We start from the raw sequence: 6,169 nt of genomic DNA on the forward strand, positions 1-6,169 counted from the left end.
TCTGAGCTACCAAAGGAAAGACAGCAGGTAGTCCGGCACTTCAGTCTATTCTTGGAAACTCTTTAATGACAAGAACCCTCATGCGTATTTCTTATTTCCTGGAGTGCTTCTCTCTACGAAATTTTATTAGGTGACTGCATAGTGGTTCTCTCATAAAAACAAAAGCAGCCATTGTTAGCGTTCTATGGTGTTATATAATGTCAGCTATAAACATATTGTGATCCAATGCTTTTTACATGTGGCTGTCCAGTTTTCCTAACACCATTTATTGAAGAGACTGTCCTTTCCCCATTGTATATTCTTGGCTCCTTTGTTGTAAGTTAATTGACCGTAGATGTGTGGGTTTATTTCTGGGTGTCCTTGTCTATGAAAATGAGATGAGCAAAGATGTAACAACATGGAGAAAAATTGTCCTTGTTAGCAAAAACGCGTGCTTGATTGGGGAAACATTCTGATAAGTGTCTTAGGATGGGGCATGCTGGAGGAAAACAGTGTCTTGGGAGGGGTGCAGGGTGAGCTGGGGGCCTGGTAAAGGAATTTGGGGGTCAAGAGCGGGAAAGAGGCTTCTCTTCTTCATCTCTTCAGCACACCTTCAGGAACATTTCCCTTTCTCTTTGAAGCTTCCTGAGAGTTGAATTATGGGGGAAGGTTGAAGGTGCTGAGCTCGGCTCTGAGCGGGACCTGGTCTAGCACAGAAGCAGCCACCTGAGTTCCAGTGCCTGGATGCTCGCAGTAAACGCTGCCTTTTAACTCGAACAGGCCGAGGCAGGATGGAAAGCACTTCCTGGCCTCATCTCCTCCACCTGTGCGACGTTTAACTAAGAAACCACCCGGCCCAGATAATTATCTAGGGCAGTGGGAATGGAGGTGATTTTGTCCCTCCTTCCCTCGGGGACATTTGGCAATGTCAGGAGACAATTGTGGTTGTCACAACTTGGGGGGAGGATGCTAATGGCATCTAGCAGGTAGAGGCCAGGGATGCTGCTAAACATTCTGCAATGCACAGGACAGTCCCCAACAAAGGATTATCTGGCCCAAAATGTCCATAGCGCCAAGCTTGAGAAATCCTGACATAGAGCCTTCCCTCTGATTATAGCCCCGGGAATAAAACATCAAGAAGCAATCTTTTTTTTTTTTTTTTAAAGATTTTACTTTTTTCCTTTTTCTCCCCAAAGCCCCCCGGTACATAGTTGTATATTCTTCGTTGTGGGTCCTTCTAGTCGTGGCATGTGGGACGCTGCCTCAGCGTGGTCTGACGAGCAGTGCCATGTCCGCGCCCAGGATCCGAACCAACGAAACACTGGGCCGCCTACAGCGGAGCGCGAGAACTTAACCACTCGGCCACAGGGCCAGCCCCAAGAAGCAATCTTTATGGCACAGTCTGAGATCAGGGAGCACACTAGCAGGTCAGCCGACTCTATTATTTAAAATAATAATAAAAATAATAAGCAGACTACTATACTTATGAACGTCTTCCTCTCCCCTGCTTCAGCTGATCTGACATTGAACTAACTTTGCTATATAACCTGCTAAATAAATAACTTTTGTTCTCAGGACTAAAAAGCCAATGCAATTTCCCCATCTCAGTAACCTAGCAGCAAGGTAAGCAGCCAAGATTTCCATCTAGAGCTGAGCTACCAGCGCCCTCTGCTGGAGAAATTCATAACTGCAGCTTTATGTGCTGAGAACAAGAAACAATTGACCCAGGTCATTCGGATCTAACAAGTGTCTGGGGCCGCTGATTTTTTTCTGCTGAATATGTGATTGCCTAAAAGGGCGGGGAGTATATTGGCTTATAGGATCAATTTCTTTCTTATATAGTATCCTGAAAGTTTACACATTATTTGATAGTGATTAAATATTCCTCGTCCTTCTCTATAAGCACAGAATTAATTCATGAAACAGCATCAAAGTTTAATGATAGAAACAACAAAAGCAGATCCGAGGATGCTCTTTTTAAATTTTTGACTACTTAGAAATTAAAGAAAATTTGGAAAAAGTATAGAAAAGTAAAAGGAAGAACAACAATTATGTGCAGTCCCACTTCCAGAAAAAGTGACTATTTTACATTTTGGAATATTTTCTTCTAGCCCTTTTTCTAGGAAAAGAAAAAGTTTTTTAAAATTGTTTTGACTGGGGCTGGCCCGGTGGTGTAGTGATTAAGTTTGCACACTCCGCTTTGGTGGCCTGGGGTTCGCAGGTTCGGATCCCGGCGCAGACCTGGCGTGGCTCATTAAACCACGCTGCGGCGGGGTCCCACATAACATAGAGGAAGATTGGCGCAGATGTTAGCTCAGTGATGGTCTCCCTCATACACACAGACAAAATTGTTCTCATTGTTTGTTTTGCCCAGTGCTTGCATCCTGTAGATAAAAATTTGTTCTGTGGTTTTTTTTTCTCTGAACGCATCATAATCATTTTTGCATGTTATTATGAGCATTTTTTGTTACTGTGAGGGACACATGGATGCGTCGCCCTTTCTGGGGAAAGAGCTTGTTGTCCCAGCTGCTGCCCTTGGCCGCCCCCTTCAGGGATTGCCTCTGCTGCAGGGAGCCACCTGGACAGGTTCAGCTCTGCCCAGCACAGCGCACGTCCAGGGGCTGGCCGAGGCAGGGACGATGGCCCGGCCATTTCCGCCCAATGGGGGAGAGCTCTGGTGGGCCCTTGGGCTCTGGAGGTCCCCAGGGGTCGGCTGCAGTTGCACTCCTGCCTCTGCCCAGTCCTGCTTCCCGCTCTGGCCTTCCACAGCTGTTCTCCCAGGGCACTTCCTGCACGTGAAACCCCCTCTCACCCTCTTCCTCCCAGAGAACATGTCCTGGGAGTGCCCTGGGATGTTGTGCGTGCCTGTGACTGTTACTTTTCATTTTTTTATTTTTCAGAAGCTGTTTATTTTCCATCTCCCTGATTTCCGTTTTCTGTTCAAGAGTCTGTGGAAGAGCAACTCAAGAGCAGTCAGTGGTTCTTCCTACCCATTCAGCGGCCTGTGCAGTGGGAGCTGCGGCCCAGTCTTCGGTGGCAGGCTGAGGGCTCCATCCTCAGTAGGAAATGGCTGGACGGGCACAGAGGGGACCAGCATGCCTTCAGACAGCGTGGGGCCTCGGGGTGAGCTGGAGCAGTCCATCCACCCCGAATTCTCTCTTTGGTCACAGCCTTTCCAGCAGTGGCTTGCTCTCCTTTTCAATCTCTTCAATATCTCTGTAGAGTAGAGATGAGGTGCGACCTCCTGTGGGTGTTCACAGGAGATGGTGCCACACGTGCACTCAAGTTCTGGGCCAGCATCCACCACATCAGACCTGCTGAGTGGGCTCCCTTGTGTTTGCAGGGATGGTGGTGTCCACATAGCAGAGGAGAGTGTGTCACACAGAGCAGTGGCGGGCAGGTTAACACAAGAGGCCTCTGTGAGAGGCTGGCGGTCAGCCCTGGGGTCAGTTGCCACCAGAAGTCACGGCTCCTGGAAGGCCGCCTGGATCTGGTTAGTGAAGGTTCCAGCAGAGAAGCAGCTGGCAGTGGGAGAGGCTCCAGCGGCAGCAGCAAACTTGAGCACAGCTCACCGGTCAGCATTCCTGGAGGATGTGACACTGGCATCGGCCGGGTTTTCAGTGGCGACAATGGCACGGGCTGCCTGTGGAAGCTTTTCCCAGGTTCTCTTCAGCTTTACGATGTAGATGCCATCACTTTGCCTTTTGTAGATGTGCTGTTCCATTTGGAAGTCAAGGCGGCTGCCACCTGAGTGGGCTCCTCCTGTGCGGAAGGGGAGGACATCCTCCTCCGCCGTTTGTGGGACACCCAGGGCTCTGGACACTGTGAGTTTCCCTTCAAGTTATGGTGGGAACCCAGACCAACACTGTATGGACCCCCCCTGGCTAGTGTGGAAAGCACTTTTAATTTTTTGAATGCAGTGCTATGTGTACATGTTTAAAAAAATTACAACAGTGCAAAAGGATATTTAGTGCAAAGGTAAGTCTCCGTCTCATCCTGAGCCCTACTCCCCAGTTGTTCTCCTCAGAGGCAAATACTGTGATCCCTCTTGAGTCCATCTCTTTGCAGGGCTGGGCTGTGCAAATACCCACCTGGATACTGTGACGGTTAATTCTACGTGTGCACTTGACTGGATCACTGGATGCCCAGGCATCTGGGTAAACATGATTTCTGGGTATGCCCATGGGGGTGTTTCCACAAGAGATCAGCATTTGAAGTGGTGCATTGAGGAAAGCAGGTGGCTCTCCCCAGGGTAGGTGGGCCTCATCCAGTGCGCTGAGGGCTGAACAGAACCAAAAGGGGGAGCAAAGGAGGATTCAGCCTCTCTCTCTCTGCCTGACTGCGTGACGGGCACAGCAGTCTTCTCCTGTTCTCTCTGCAGACTCGGCCTGGAGTCCACACCACCGGCTCTCTGGCTTTCTTGGGCCTCCAGCTTGCCAACTGCAGATCATAGGACTTCTCAGCCTCCACAATTGCATGAGCCAATTCCTTGTAATAAATCTCTTTCTAGAGATATCTATCAATCACCTATCTATCTATCTATCTATCTATCTATCTATATCTATCTATCTAATCTATCCATCCATCCATCCTACTGGTTCTGGTTCTCTGGAGAACCCTAATACAGACACATATCACTTAAAACTGTATTTGGAAAGAGTTCTAGATTTACAGGAGAGTTGCAATGTTGGTATGGAGTTCCCCCATCTCCTTCATGCAGCTTCCTCTGTGAACCCCTCACACCACCATAGTCACCACGACTAAGAAATGAACAGTGGCGCACTACTGTCAACCAAGCTGCAGATTTAGTTAGGATCTCCCCGTCTCCCGCTCCCGTCCTCCTTCTGGACAATGTGGGCTCCCAGCTGGCGTTGAGCCTGTCACTTCATGGCTTCATGATCCTCCTTCCAGCAGATGTCCTGGAATTACTGCACTTGGGTTGGACTCAAGGCAATTCTGCTTCTTGTTTTTTTTAATGCTGGTATAAATAACATGCTGCTTCACAGTTTTTCATAAAGTTCTCCATTTCAGATTCTTTCGTGAGGGTGCAGGGTTTGGCCATTTTTTTAAGGGTGTTGATCCATGTTACCAACTTTCCCTCTACAGTCGTGCGTTTACCCCAGGAGCTGCCGTCTGACAGTGGGGATGACCTCCGATTCCACGTAAACAGGGACGTGCTCTTCCAGTCCCCTCCTCCTGGCCTCTCAGGACGGCTTCTCATGCGGTCCGTCCCGTCCCACGTCAAGTCTGTGAGCTTCAGCTTCCCTCCTGGACACACCCCTCCTGAGTCTCTGTTCTCCTCCCTCTCGGCTGATTACCCTCCAGGCCTCCTGCCCAGCCGGCACGCTGGGGCTGCCCTTCGTCGTCCTTCCTGGAGGTCCCTTTGGCCCTTCCTGGGTTGGCATCTTAGCCCGGGGTCCCTGAGATGGTGAGCCTGAGCCTCAGGCTTGCAGGCAGGCCGCTCATTTTGGAAAGTGATTTCAGGGAGCAGGAGCCGGACTGTGAGGCCAAGGAGGGACGCGCATGGGTGTGTTGTCATGAGAGAAGAGGAAATCTCAGTATTGGTCTCTGCTTGGCTGCAGGCACAGGGCTCCTGAGATCCTTGTCATTTCCTAAGTGACAGGAGCACTAGGAGCATCTTTTGTTCTGATGTTTGGTCTTTGACCGGGTTCCTGACACAGGGCTCCTAAGTCCCTTGGAATTTCTTGGGTGATGGGAGCGTCTGTTGTTCTAATGAGGCGACTCTGGGATTCTCTTCAGACTAGACTAGGTGGGGGAGGAGCAGGGACCTGCAGAGAATACAAAAGGGACCATGATAATTGATACATTATCGATTGATAATTGTTAAAGCTGGGTAATGTGTATGTGGTAGTTTGACACTTTCTCTCGACTTTTCCATATGTCTGAAATTGTTCATAATAAAAAACCTCTTTTAAAAATGTGCCATTCCAGGTTAGATTCGCGTACCTGGTGGGAGGGAAGGTGGAGGAGGGCGTCTGAAGGTTGAAATCGATGCTAATGAATGGCAGCAACTTCAGACGTCCCCCAGTGCTCTCCTATGCCGTCACTGTGTTGGGACAGCGCATTTGAGGAGTGAAATAAACAGTCTGTCAAGGAAACGGGCCACCATCTTCCAACACCTGCTGGTTCCAGATTTTTCCAAGGAAGCCTTGTTATCCCTAGTAAGAAC

At 49.2% G+C, this 6,169-nt stretch overlaps 1 long non-coding RNA gene across 1 annotated transcript; it reads left to right on the forward strand.

Moving 5' to 3' along the window:
• The first annotated feature begins 2,470 nt into the window (after positions 1–2,470).
• On the forward strand, positions 2,471–5,918 carry LOC111771248 (uncharacterized). Its single transcript, XR_011434039.1, has 6 exons — positions 2,471–2,565; positions 2,880–3,102; positions 3,690–3,803; positions 4,048–4,136; positions 4,361–4,470; positions 5,086–5,918. It is a non-coding gene; the product is annotated as an uncharacterized lncRNA (long non-coding RNA).
• The last annotated feature ends 251 nt before the right edge of the window (positions 5,919–6,169 follow it).

Source organism: Equus caballus, chromosome 29 (genome assembly GCF_041296265.1).
Source record: "Equus caballus isolate H_3958 breed thoroughbred chromosome 29, TB-T2T, whole genome shotgun sequence".
NCBI classification, from domain to species: Eukaryota; Metazoa; Chordata; class Mammalia; order Perissodactyla; family Equidae; genus Equus; species Equus caballus.